This window comes from Chelonoidis abingdonii, chromosome 9 (assembly GCF_003597395.2).
Source record: "Chelonoidis abingdonii isolate Lonesome George chromosome 9, CheloAbing_2.0, whole genome shotgun sequence".
NCBI lineage: Eukaryota > Metazoa > Chordata > Testudines > Testudinidae > Chelonoidis > Chelonoidis abingdonii.
The window spans coordinates 33,620,113-33,634,721 of record NC_133777.1 but is presented as its reverse complement, the minus strand read 5'-3'; the positions used below and the strand labels follow the sequence as shown (position 1 = coordinate 33,634,721).

Below are 14,609 nucleotides of genomic sequence, written 5' to 3'. Positions count from 1 at the left end.
AGTAGGCACTTGCTCTGCATCATGAGACATAACCACCTTCAAAAGCTACAAAGAAGAGTTGGTATCTCTATTTTACAGATGGGAAACTGAAGGCCAGAGATTAAGTGACTTGGCCAAGTTGCATATGGAGTCTGTGGCAGAGCAGAGAATTGAGCCCAGATCTCCCAAGTCCCAGTCCAGTGTGTTAATCAAAAGTTCATCCTTCCTCTCCCTCTTTCCAGGTGTTTAAAGAGTGTTCAGTGTCAGTTCAGTTACATTTCCTGGATGAGGTTTGAGTCCAGCTGCACTCTGAGTCTCCTATGTGTCATCATCCCTCAGTGATGTTCTGCACAGCACATTGTGCCTTTGTTTACACCTGGGCAGCCCCATTGTCTTCAGATTGTTCTCAGTCAGTGCATCTAGAGCCTTGTTAATCTTCAGTGGCTTTGCACAGGTGCAACTGGCATCATTGGACGGGGTTGTTGCACCAGTATCACTTATGACATAATTTGACTTGCCGAACCTCAGTCACTGGTGATGATGCATGAAACAGAAAGAGCTCACCTGAAACTCTGAACTAAGGGTGAGTCCAGACCTGGCAGTTAGAAAAAACAGTGCTAACAGTACATTTTATGTGGAGATCAGAGACAGCATGGAGCCTTAGAGTGCCATTTTTACTCAGGCCATGGCTACACTGGCGCTTTACAGCGCTGCAAGTTTCGTGCTCAGGGGTGTGAAAAAACACCCCCCTGAGCGCTGCAAGATACAGCGCTGTAAAGCCTCAGTGTAAACAGTGCCGCAGCGCTGGGAGCACGGCTCCCAGCGCTGCAAGCTACTCCCGTAGAGGATGTGGAGTACGTGCAGTGCTGGGAGAGCTCTCTCCCAGTGCTGGCGCTGCGACCATACTCGCACTTCAAAGCGCTGCTGCGGCAGCGCTTTGAAATTTCAGGTGTAGCCATACCCACAGTCATTTCTTAGGGTAAAGCTGCACTTTAATTATAGTGTGAAGAGCAGGAGGGAGACTGACTGACTGTAAGGGATCACTGAAACCAGCATCTCTGTAGCGCTCTGCTCCTGCCAATCTCTGCAGTGGTGAGTAAAAATGCTGTGGAGACTGTTTAGTGTAAAGGTAGGGTCTGGCCGCTAGAGGCTGCTCTTCAGCTGATCTCAAATGAGATGAGCATGTTACTTTTGACTGATGCCAGCTAAAAAAACAACTGCTACTAGCCAAAAAGCCCAAGATTTAGTAAACAATGATACTAGCGTAAATGTATCAGTGGTTAATGAGGTCTCAGTAGGAATAGAGGTTTCTCTGAGGTTAACTAAGGAGGTAAAGTGTCATTCTGGTATCACAACAAGCTAGTGCTGGGTAGCAGGAAATGTCCCAAACCTAAAGCTCCTTTAGTGCAGGGGCTTTTACAGATCAGTAACCTGGGATCAGCTAGCCCAGGAAGTCTAATCTTGGGCTTTGGAGCAACTGTCAGTGCTACAGAGTTTTATGTGCAAGTAGCTGTAAGAGTTAAAGCTGTACTGTTTGGGAACTGGGAGGAGGTTGCATGCTTGACTGGCAGTGTCAGAAATTGGAGGCTTGCTCTCCTACGATGGATCTGTACTTGCTTGTGCCTGTAGGGGTTCCTAGAGATTTCATGCAGATTTCATGCTAGTTGTCCACCCCACACCCACTCTCCTTGGAAGCTGCGAGCTCTGCCACACACAGAAGTAGGACGTTGATTCTGGCACCGTTTCATAATGTCGGCTAACAAAACTAATCCTCCCACCAGCAAATGAAGGGTTACGGTAGACCAAAGGGCCACAGAGAAGCTGTTTGGCTTTGTACACATCCCAGCAGAGGTTTCAGTCCCATTCCAAGCTCTCAGTCCCTCGCCAGCTAGCAGGCGGGCTGCCTCTTGACTGTTCTTTGCTTGTTTCTTCCCCCTGCCGCACTGAGCTGGCTCTTAGCAAGTTTTCAAACCATGCAGAGGGCTGAACTGGGTGCGTTAGTGCCAACCAGGAATCTAGGACCTTGACTTCATGTGCGGAATTACTGGTTGCTGACAACTGATGTCCACAATGGGAGCAATTAAACCAGCTCTGAACACTAATTGCAAATGTAGCCCAGGACCAAACTCTGCTCAGTGCCCATTGCTCAGGTTAGTTATGCTAATGTAGACAAGGCTCCAAGGCTCTGCACTAGTCCTTTTCCTGGATAAGTTCCATCATGGCTAACAGTGTGGGAGCCCTAGCCTAGACAAGGCCCCAGGTGTGCCATGTCACCTGAACTTGGCCAGAGCAGGTCTGTGATGCTGGATAGCACCTGATCTGTGCTAGCACTCCCACCCTGGCTACTACTGGTTTATAGTCTAAACAAGGCTTAGCCACAGGTGCTTCCTTATTATTCCAGTACCTGGTCCTTGTAAGTGTAAACACTAGTGGTGCTAGTTGCAGTTTGTGGCACTGCTGCTCTGTTCTTGGCTTTGCCTCTTTTTCTGTCTGAATCAGCCTCTCAAGTTTAACAGCACCAGCCACTCCTCCCTCCCCTCCCTGCTAGTGAACAGGAGGGTAATTCCAGTTGGCCCTGACTTGCTCTCCCACGTGAGTGGGGTTGGGGTAGCTGACTTAATGAAACCAGACAGCAGCCAGGATGCTGGGGATCACAGTGTTCTTCCTCCCTATGTATACTTGGACCTCCACACCATAAACAAATCAAACTCCACACCCTCAGAGCTGGTTCTGCTCTAGTCCAGCTAGTACCGGTGTCGTTTTGAACAGCTTGGCAGAAGGAGCTGGCTGATGGCAGTGCTTCCCTGCTGGCTGCTGCTCGGGTGCGGTGCATTTCTCCTGTAGGTCGGCATCTCACTGGCTGCTGCACAATGGCCTCTGTAGCAAAGACCTATCCTTGTCCTCTCACATGTTAACCCCTTCTCCCTGGAATTCGTTGCTACAGCATACAAAATGCATCAAACATCTCTTGTTCCACCACTGAGAGATGCAGGCTTTTAAATCTCTGCTTATACTCACCTGGGGTCTGGCTATGCAATGTGGTAATGGACTGAACTTGCTGGACATCTGCATTGGAATTCTGTTTAGATCACAAGTGGAATGAGTTTGACCTCAGCATAGCCCACCCATACTGCAAAATGGATATGCTTTTCAGACTCTGCTCAAGGGAGACCCCAGAACAAAAATCACTGGCATGTCTCCGGTCAGGTTTTGAGATCCACTGACAGGAGTAGACAGAAGCCATTTATCCAGCACATGCCTTGGTGATCTTGTCCCTTGTCATGGTCACTGAAATTTACACCATTAGGAAGTTATACATCCTCAGCAGACACACTGTAACTTCAGAGTGTTTGGCAGGAGCAATGCTACAGCACACCAAACACATAGTAAAGGATAGTGTGGTTTGTTGCTTCATTGAAAGATTGCCTCTGTCAATTTGAGTCATGGCAGTAGGCTGACTGAGGTGATTCAGACAACAGGGAGTCTATTAATCACTTATTCCCCATATCACAGAACCCACAAAAGCTCTTCCTTATACCAGCTTCATCCCCAGATGTGATTTAAAGAGAAACAGCCGCTCCCCCACACTAAAAAATGTATAGTAGGATGAGTCATTCAAAGTCAATGGAACAGGGGATTCCACACTTCCTCATCACTGCTGTGTGCGCGTATTTTAGGGTGTTAACTCCATGTAGCAAACACTTCGCCTGAAGATAGAATATAATGCGCTTTAAAGTCAGACTCTTTGATCACCTGCTTCTTTTAAGAGATCTTCACGCTTGTAATTCAGGTAATAATGATATCTGATCCAACTGACAAGATCTTTAAAAAGTAGGGTGACCATATGTCCCATTTTTGGCTAGGACAGTCCCCTTTTTAAGCCCTGTCCTGTGTGTGTGTGCACGCGCATGCATAAAACTGGGCATTCGTCCCATTTGTTCTTGCTAATATCAGTTGGCAAGAGCAAATGGGACAAATGCCCAGTTTTGCCAAAAAAGGGGGGTGAACCCCCAGTGGGGTGCGGAGAAACGTTTGGAGGGGGCAAGAAGCTATGACAGCCTGGCAGGGCTTGTGCAGCGACGCCAAGTGGCTTGGGCAAACCCTGTGTGGGAGGAGGATGCCCCCTAAGGCCAGCCCCCTCCAGGGGAGGGGCTTGGGTGAGCTCTGAGTGACAATGGGGGAAGGGCCTTGGGCCAGCGGCTCAGAGGGGCCTTGGGCAAGTCCCATTCAGTGTCCTGTTTTCCCTTTGGGAAATGCAGTCACCTTATTAAAAAGACTATAGCAATGCTGCTGTTAAGGGTGCACTTTATCAATGCGCTTTAACCCTTCATCAACATAGGAGTATGTGTGAATTGCTCCAGACCCAGCTTTCCTACTCCGTTCCCAAGAATGACTCCAAGGTGGGAGTCTGGAGTAATTGTGGACTGTAGCACAGGCAGTGTTACTTACCAGCCTTTCCAGTGCCTCCTACTGGATAAAAGCTGGACCTGATGTGTGCTCCCTTTTAGCCTGTGCTCATATGCTGTTCCTTAGCAGAGCCACTGTAACTTCAGAATGTTTGACAGGAGCAATGCTACAGCACACCAAACACTTTAGTAAAGGATAGTGTGGTTCATTCCTTCGCTAGAAATACTGCCTCTGTCTTGAATCCTGGCAGTCGGCTGGCTCTGAGATGATTCAGACAACACGGTGTCTATTAATCACTTTTTCCCATATCACAGAACCCACAAAAGCTTCCCAGGCTGCAGCTATCCTGACAATTATAGATACTAACAGTGACAGGAGTGAATACTGGCCCACTGAGAGGCAATGGGGGAGCTGTGGGTTCCCACCCAAGCTCCAGTGCCATTCCCAACATTAGCCTTGTATCTCATTCTTGCATCCTAGGCCTTGTCTACACTACAGAGTTTTGTCAGCAAAAGTTTTGTCAATGATCAAAAAGCACTAAGAAAATTGGTATTGCATGTTCACACTATGCTCCTTCTGTTGGCAGAGCACGTCCGCACTTGGGGCACTAGCATAGACGCTGACAGCAGTGCACTGTGGGAAGCTATCCCACACTTTAGTTCACTACTTTCTGCGGCTAGGTCTTGTGGGAAGGCGGAGTGGATCGCAGCACATCCTGGGTCCAGGCTCAACATCCCATGATACATTGCTTTCCGTCCCATGTGCTTCCATCTTCAATTTTCTGCATTTTTCAATGGTCTTTGTTTGCTGTTTGCCCCGTCTTCTCTGTGTGAAAGGATGGATCCCGCACTGCTCTCCAGTGCTCTGGTAACTGTCATTAACACATCACAGATGACAGTGCGGTTAATTGTGACATTCCTAACTTAACAGAATTCACAGTTGCCTGCTGTGCTGTCTGACATGGATAGGAGAAACATTAGATTATTTTTTGCATTCACAGAACAGCTGCACACAGTGGACTGTTGCTTTTGGGCTTGGGAAACTAGCACTGAGTGGTGGGATCGTATCATCATGTAGGTCTAGGATGAAGAGCCGTGGCTGCAGAACTTTTGAATGAGGAAAGCCACCTTTCCTGAAACTGTATATGGAGCTTGCCTGAGCACAGCAGCACAAGGACACCAAAATGAGAGGTGGCTTCTCAGTGGAGAAGCATATTGCGATCACTGTGTGGAAGCTGGCGACTCCAGATTGCTACTGGTCAGTTGCGAATCAATTTAGAGTTGGGAAGGCAACTGTTGGGGCTGCATTAATGCAAGTGTTCAGGGCCATTAATCACATCCTGTTATGAAGGACTGTGACTCTGGGAAATGTGCATGAAATAGTGGATGGCTTTTCAGAAATGGGCTTCCCTAACTGTGGAGGGGTGGTAGATAGCACAAACACTCCAATTTTGGCACCGGATCACCTTGAGACTGAGTACAGCAATAGGAAGGGGTACATCTCCATGGTGTTGCAGATGCTTGTGAATCACTGCAGACGTTTCACTGATGTCACTGTGGGGTGGTCCAGGAAGGTGCATGACGCATGCATCTTCAGGAACACTGGCCTGTACAGAAAGCTGCAAGCAGGGTCTTTCTTTCCACACCAGAAGATTAAAGTGGGGGGTGTTGAAATGCCGATAGTGATCCTGGGAGACCCGGCATATGCCATGGTTCATGAAGCCTTACACGGGAAACGTGGATAGCAGTAGGGAGTGCTTCAACAATAGGCTGAGTAGGTGCAGGATGACTGTAGAATGTGTGTTTGGCAGATTAAAGGTATGCTGGTGATGCTTTTATGGCAGGTTAGACCTCAGTGAGACTCATATTTCTATGGTCATAGCTGCATGTTGTACATTGCACAATATTTATGAAAGTAAGGGTGAAAAGTTTGCTCGGGGTGGATTGCTGAGACAGAACACTTGGCTGCTGATTTTGAGCAGGCAGATACCTGGGCTATTAGAGGGGCACAACAGGGGGTAATTCAAATCAAGGAGGTTTTTGAGGCAACACTTTGAAAATGAAAACCAGTATTGTATATTACTATGCTCGGGACTGCAATGCTTAATAAAATCAAATTTTGCTAGGAAGCACTTGTGATTTTTTTGGTCTAGGATTCCAGTAAGCAAATGATTAAACTGCTTGTGTATGTCTTGCTGTCACCTGCTATCACAATTTGTAGGAAACAAAGATTACTTATCATTCAAAAACTGCTTTTATTGCACTACCACACACACACATGCTTGGTGGGAAAAGAGGTACCAGGAAAGGGCTCACTTTCAGAGCTGTGCATATGTCCACCTATCATTTGAAAAAGGTGTCCATGGGGGTGGAGTGAACAGGAAAGCAAGAAGTCCTGGAAAGCAGAAAGGACTGCATGGAGTTTGGGGTGGGGGGCATGGGAAAGAGTTCTGAATGTGCTGGAGGGGAGAGCGGACACAGATCTGCTAAGTCTGGAATGTTATGAGAGACTTCAGCATCTGAGTCTGCTCCTCCATAACTTTAATCATCCTCTCAGTAGCATCCTTAGCAAAAGCCTCAATTTCTTTTCTATCCTGCCTTTTGATTTCCCTCCATTCCATGTGTTCTCTCTTTTCTTTATCAGAGTGTTGCAGCAGCTCCCAGAACATGTCCTCCTTGCTCCGTCTCAGGCATTTTCTTATCTGGCTGAGGTGCTCCCCCAGGGTGTAGGGGGTTCCTCTAAAGGCCACATCTGCAGAAGCACAAGGAACAATACATAGAAGTATGATTGATAGCAGGCCAGATGGATACAGGAGAGTGTTAGAAGGCAGATATATTAGTCCCAGATTAAGTAGATCCCTTTTCCCTGGGTAAGGTAACGGGCAGTTCCAGAACAAGCAGGAACTTACTGGAACTTGGAGTAGAGGGCAGGCCCGGGTTCCCCCCAAACTTCCCAACTTCTGATCAGACACAGGAGAAATTGACCTGGACTGTGGTGTCTACCGGGGGGGAAGGTCTCTCGGCTGTTCCCTGACCCACATAGTGAATCTCTGAGGTGAACAAATCCACCAACTGAAAAGTTTTGTCACCAAAAGTGGCATTGCAGTGTGTACACCTCTACTGTTTTGCTGAAAAAGCTGCCTTTTGCCGACAAAGCTGTGTAGTGTAGACAAGGCCCTAGTTCAATACTCATGATGCTCTACTGACTGTAATGCTTACAGTACTTCTCTGCAATAGGAATGATCACTGAGCTCATTGTTTTCAAACTCTGTTCTCTCCAGAGATCAGTTCATTCCACAGATTCATGACATCTCTGCTATTTTATTAATATTGTTTAAGGGGTGAAGAGTTAGGAGGATTCTCCCACTCGCCCAAACACCAAGATGCCCTTTTTACTCCTCTGCTACATGCCTCCCGCTCCATCCCCTTTACCTGTGTGCACAGGTGCAAGAGGTGGTACCTGACCTTGGACTCCTGGTCTAATGCTATGTTGTATTGTGCCTAGACTGCTAGGGCAGCTAATTGGTTGTTAGTAAGAAAAACACCCTTGCCAGTAACCATAGTCCCTTTCCAGGGATTCATTCACAAAGGCAGCTTTTTGCTTGTATAATTGTTTTATCTTGGTCTGTGGGGAAGCCAGCAAAGGGTATGTGGCTGACACAGCTGATGCACACTATTCCAATGCAGCTGTCTTTTGAGTGTCTTTGCCATGCTTCACTAGTTAAACTTCACTTATACCCTATTTAATAGCCCCTTTAACTTAATGACATTTTAAATTCACTGGGAGCAAGGTGTGCAGCATTGAGTAGGAAATTTACTGGCCTCCATCTAGCCCGTAGCCTCACTTTCAGTTAAACCCACCCCCTAACATACTGTACAAACAGAAGTGGAGGCCTATGATTGTTCCCCCACACTGTAAAGGGTCTCTGGGGAGAGGGGGAGCAGTTTTAGGACCACAAGGCAAAGCTTAGTCCAAGCAACGCTCAGCCCTTTAGAATGTCATCCCCTCCCTAGGAGACACATATACAGAGTTTTGGAATTGCAGACATGGAAGCCATGAGGGAATAACTGACTGGCAGGAGAAGTTGGGTTATCATGTGTTTAATGGGGCCCATAAAGTGGGGAGGGCATAGTCAGGTGTGCAAGTTTCCCAAGTAAGAGTTGGGTTATTTTTTCAGGCAGGGCTAGTAGCTGTATTTTGGGCTGTCTTTTAAATCCTCTGGGTCCTTTGGTGCTGCTTTGTGCTCAGGAAGAACCCCCTCCAACCAGAAGAATTCTTGCTGCTGTGAGGGGAGTTGCAGTGCTCTGACAGCCAAATAGAGTGGACATTTTATCTGAGCCCTCTGACTGGCCATTAGTCAGGGCAGCGTCCAGTCAGTGTCCACTATCCCTGAGCTGTCGTGTCGAGCTGTTTAGGGTGAGTTCCTTCTCAGCAACTCTGCAAGGAGGGAGAGGCAAGATCTTGGACAGATAACAATCAGACTACACAAGAAAGAGTTTTTGTCCTGAATGATGGAGCATGACCTGTCCTCATCAGTCCAGCCAGAACCTACTGGCAGGGTCTGGATCTCTGTTTTCCTAGTAAACAAAGCAGAAGGAATCAAAAACACAGAATACCCAATGCCAACTAGTTCCCCTCCTGCCTTTAAAATGGTTTTATAGGCAGAGGATGTATGTGGAGCTTGATATTTAATCAGTTTCTTGCTAACTGATGATCCTGCACTGCTGAAGTGCGAGTGGAAGATTGACAGCAGTGGCGACTCCCAGAAACAGTTTTTGATGTCAGTTCTCACACAATTCAGAAATAATGATGACCCGCTCAATTGCCTGTGAGCTTTTAAAAAGCAAAGGGACATGAAATCTCAGTAAAAGTAAACACACTCTGAGCCCAGCAAAAGATACATACCACACTGAAGAGCAATAACATTCAGGGCAAGGATGAGAAACACTGATTTGTGCAATGGGCATGAGGAAGAAACAGGAGAGCTAGAAAACTAGATCTTCATTTCTTAGCTTATCGGCAGTAAAGCACCTCTCTCTTGGCAAACTGTCCCCTCTCCAAGCCACATTGGGACAGCCTTCCTTCAACAGGAAACCAGGAAAGGACCAAAGCGTAACAGAGGTTCTCAGACTGCTTCATAGCAAGGACCACATCTTAATAGAGGAGTTTTATCCCTTGCCACATGTGATTGTGACATGCAGGCCCACTGGTGGTTCACTGCTCTGACAGCAACTCTTGTGAGTCCTGTCATGCTCACTACACCTAACACACTCTTGTTATAATATGCTCTCTAAAAGGCGTCATGTAGGCATCATACAAAAAGGTAACATGCTAGTCCCAAAAATCATTGTGTGTCCGGAATTATAAATATGCTAGAATTATGTTCTTAAACTGTTTGACAAGCAATGCATAAGCCCTGTCTGCCTTAGACAAAGCAATATGACTTTGCTTGTCTGATCAACCTGATCATCTGGCAGAGATGATGAAGGTACACTTATATGTACGGTAAGCAAAGCTGCCAAGGAGAGGAGAAGATAGCATGGCATCCACACTACAGCAGAAGAGAGAAACTTTGGGCTTACTTTTCAAATACATTTCAGCAGTTTACTGGACTATAAAAAGAAGCGAGAGAGAACCCTTGAGTTATCCTTCACCCAGGGAAACAAGGAAACCAAGTGCTTTGACCTCTGTTTTGGATCCTGGCTAAGGACTAGCCAGTTGTGCAGGAAGAATGACTATGATGAGACACCTTCTACGAACAAAACACTCCAGTTTGTTAAATTGAGTTTCAGCCTTAGTACAGACGCTCGCTGACTTATGCAAGCGTTCCATTCCGGAACACCTTGTGTAACTCGAATTTTGCATAAGTCAGAAATGTATACCTGACCATTATGCCAAAAAAACCCAACACTCTATTTCTAGCTTATGGAACTTTTTCCGTAAGTGTGGATTTGCATAAATTGGGTTTGCACAACCTGGGTGGCATCTGTAGTGTATTTCACTTGTTTGTTTGTAATCATTTCTATCCTTATTCCTGCCACTTGGTATCACTTACACTTGTGTCCGTTTGTTACTAAACTTGTTTTACTTTTACTGTAAGCAAGCGATGGTTGAAGGGAAGGGTGTGTTAACCACAGATAACCTAACAGGCTGCTGTGTGCTATCTCTTTAGGAGCAGTGAACTCAACACTCCAGGGAAGACAGTTTGGGGAAAACTCAGGGCTGGAAAGGCTGTTGTCACCCTGCAAGAAGTAAGCTGGCTGATGGAACCCTGGATGAAGTCAGGGTGCTGTAAGCAGGCTCTTGATATCCAGGCTCTGAACCAAAGCTGCATAGGAAAAAGGCAACCAAGATTACAAGGCAGGCAGTGACACAGCCCCTCACCTATCTGAATTGAACCCCAAAGCATCCCAATATCTTGTAGACTGTCATGGTTATAGGGCTGGGTGTATCTCTGTCCCATTCTGGTGTCTCTGAGTGCACACTCAGTTCTCATGCCTTTACCTCTCCTGGGATGGAATTCCAGTTTTCCCTCTCTTAGCCCTTGTCTACACTCATGGTAGCATGTAGAGTACAGGCACTGCATGTGTAATTACACACCATAGTGAAAGTAGGCTGTATCCACCAGGGTCGCCCAGAGGATTCAGGAGGCCTGGGACAAAGCAATTTTGGGGCCCCTTCCATAAAAATAAAGTTGCAATACTATAGAATACTATATTCTTGTGGGGGCTGCTGTGCCTTACTTGCTCCTCCCCCACCCCCAGGCAGCCCTGGTATCCACATTTGTCACTCCAGTACGTAGCTACAAGCAGCAGTGGAAGGTGCTGTGCAGGGGGAAGGCAGTAGGGAAAGAATCTAAATGCTTCCTGCCAGAGCCTGTCCCTGCTGCTAGAGCTTTCCATTGCTGGCACTGGGCATGCAGTGGGACCCTACACTGCTAAACATACTAATGTGGGCATGGGAGACACTGCTTGGGTGTGTAGGGGGTTCAGGCATGTAGGGCTCTCTGCTCTACTCACCTAAGCCATGCCTCACCATCTAAACTGCTATTTATACCCATGCTAGCTGAGCATGCAGTGTCTATACTATGCACCCAGTCACTACTGTACAAGACTAGGCCCTGGGGCTACAGTATCCTGCGTACCCACTGGGCTTACTGGTTCATCACCTGCAGTTGCTGCCTTTGGGAGTCTGTGACCAGTAGTGAATATAATGACCAAACAGCCTTCTTAAAACAGAGTGGTAGTTGTTCTCATAGTAGAGACAGGGCATAAGAGAAAAAAGGCTTTAAAACAACAAACAGTCACACCAGGCTGGCCCAACATCTTAGACTCGCTAAAGTTCCTGTGTCAGTCTGGTTATCCTGACCAGCTCTCCTTTAAACCAGCCAGAGTGCCTGTGTTCCTGAACTTTGGCCTCTTTGCTAAAACCATTTTGGATGGTGCAGCCGGAGGACAAGCCAGCTCCTCAAGCCTATGGCTCTGCCATTGTCCTGTAACACCCCTCAAGTGTTTTCTGAGAAGTGTCATATCTTGAGCTATGCTTCCCTTCCAGCTTGTTTCTTCACCCTGAACCTCAATACAGTCATACGCTAAACATCCCAATAACCAGGTCAAATTCCAGTGTCCAGCTGTTATTGCAGAGCAGCTCCCCATCCATCACAGTGACCACCTCTCCTTGCAAGTGTGTGAGGGGAGATATGGAGCAGCTTAGTGAAGCCCCAGAGCTGAGCTCATCGCACCATCACAGCGTATGGCCTTCAGTAGGACAGAGGTGTAGTGCTTTGTGCTGGCTCTCTGCGCCAGGGTGAATGTCATGGGGTGTGTGTCTCTGGGGCCACAGTTAGGATGGGAGCTACGATCAGCTCCCACGTCTCCATGTATTCAGCAAACAGCTGTCAACAAAGCATGGTTGAAGCAGATGTGATCCAGTCCCTGATTCGAAACTCCATTGCTCTCCACTCAGTAGCGTAGCTAGTGGGGTTTAGGGGAAGCAGCCGCTTCCCCTCAGCATGTTTTCAAAAAGTGGTGTCTGCTGGGCCTGCGCTGGCGGCAGCACGGCCCGAGGAGCCATGGGGGGGCGGCAGGCGCAGCCGGAGGAGCGAGGGGGCCGGCTCCTCAGCCATCATGCCCCATGCTCAGCACGGCCCCAACATCACCGCAGCCACCTTCTGCGGCGGTGGCTCAGGGCTCAGCGGTCAAGCGCTCCCCACCCCTTGCTAATGCGGCAGGCGGAGGGAGGCGAAAGGGCCCCTGCGCCTTTAAGGCTGCCTGGCTGGTGAGCCCCGTGTGGAGCACACTGAGTGCCGGGAGCAGGCTGGGGACAGGCGGCAGCGCAGGACAGAAGGTGAGTGCGGGGGGTGGGGTCCAGTGCCTTGCGCTGGGGGTTCCGGGTGAGGGGCTCCCTGGGGCTGGGCCCGCAGGGCAGGGGCGCAGGCCGTGCTGTCTGGATGAGGGGCCCTGGCGTGGCGCAGGAGCCTATGGTGGGGGGGGGGGACCCTGCTGGTGGGGCCAGGTGGCACAGCCTGGCAGGGGATACCTGCAGAGCACGCTGGGCAGGAGAGACTCTCCCAGGACTGTGGGGGGATGGGGGAGGTGTCTGCACCCCCGGGAAGCCCGCAGGAGTCCTGAGCCAGCCCCAGGGTTAATCTGGGGTGGAAACGGGAGGAGTCGGGGGCATGGCCAGAGGAGGAGCCAAGGGGGGCACCTTTTTTATGTTTGGTCCCCCTACACTTAAAACCTGGCTACGCCACTGTCTCCACTGCCTGTATAATGCCCCTGTGTGTCAGTGTTCCAGAGACAGATGCTAAGCCCTCCACCCTTCCATTGGTTTACTACATGCCTTTCTTCCAGCTGGCATTTTCCTCCATTCTCTCCTAGAATCATTCGCTGCACCCCCTGCTGAACTTCTATAGTAACAGCCCTGCTGATTGAAATGGTCTCTTTACTGTGTTAATTTTCCTAATACACTTGGCCCCTTTTCCCATTCTCTTTAATTCTCTCTCCCCTCTTCCCTATCCCCTCTGTACCAGAAAGAGTATTGAACTTCTGTCATACTCTCCCTCCAGAGACACCTGCCCCCCATTTATTAAATAATGCACAGGATCCTGCCCCAATTCCTTGCTGGGGAGGCCAGGATGGGTCTCTCTCTGGAGCCCATCTCCACTAGCAGAGGATTCTGGATGCATTAGCTGTCTGCCAGCCGGGGGCAAATACAAGATTGGATAGACCGTAAACTGCCCAGAGCAGACCCACCCTTCCTGAGTGACTGGAAAGCACTAGCATGGAGTGGGTGCTATTGTTGTTAATAACAGTACCATCATTTCAACCTGGGTTCATTACACTGTAGTGCAGAATATTACGACCAGAGTCTGCTTTCTACAGTGGGCCAGCCTCCGTCCCAGTTACACCATCAGCTCCAGTAGAACAGCACCAGCATAACTGGGAGGGGAACTTGTCCCTGATCAAGCAGGAAATTCCTCTACAACTTTAGGGAATTATCAGGATCTCTTCAGGAAAGGCTGTGAACTGGGAGCCTGTGGTCAGTCACATGGGAATGGGTGGAGCACCATTGCCTTTATTTATATATAGAGCTGAGGATGAGCTATTTGCTGAGAATCAGGCTATCCCCATGTGATCCTGACTGGGTCAGCTGATTGGAAAAAACTGTCCTTCAGGAAGAAGCAACACACTCTTAATATAGACCATGGGACATGTGCATCTTTTCCCCCAAGCTGCTCTCTGTTCATTCTGTTTATAATCAGCTGTGCTATAGGGGGTGAGGCTTGAGGATTGCATCTCTGAGCAAGGGGGACTAAGTTATTTAGGTCTACACAGCAAGTTACTGCACTGCAAGGCAGGGTGTGAATCTTCTGCACCCCAGCTTGCTCAGCAATAGCATCCCATGCAGACACTGGGTACAGTGCAGAGTGCAGCCTACCTGAGCCACTACAGATTCACAACCTGGCTTGCAGTGCAGTAACTTGCCATGTAGACAAGCCCGACACACAAACTGTATGAAGTGGGGAAAACCAAAGTTGAATTGGCCTAGATGCCTAAAACCCAGCTAGTAGGTAGTCTATAGTACTGATCTTTACTAATGGTTTTTTTAAGCAGTCAACCATCCCATATCAGTCCTACACTATAGTCTCGGGGAGCTCCTCTCAGAGGCCATACACTCGGGATGTTCACACACAAATTTCCACCAGTGAGAGCTCTAGTGGA

General features: G+C 48.4%; 1 protein-coding gene across 2 annotated transcripts in view; it reads left to right on the top strand.

The window, feature by feature from the left end:
* Positions 1 to 14,609, top strand: part of TBC1D24 (TBC1 domain family member 24) — a 156,578-nt gene that overhangs the window by 75,637 nt on the left and 66,332 nt on the right. Inside the window, exon 9 of one of the 2 annotated variants that reach the window (XR_012656512.1) lies at positions 10,559 to 10,988. The exons of the other annotated variant lie outside the window; for it this stretch is intronic. The gene's annotated coding sequence lies outside the window, so the exon portion shown is untranslated. Of the gene's footprint in view, positions 1 to 10,558; positions 10,989 to 14,609 lie in introns of those variants that run through there. 2 annotated transcript variants of the gene reach the window in all.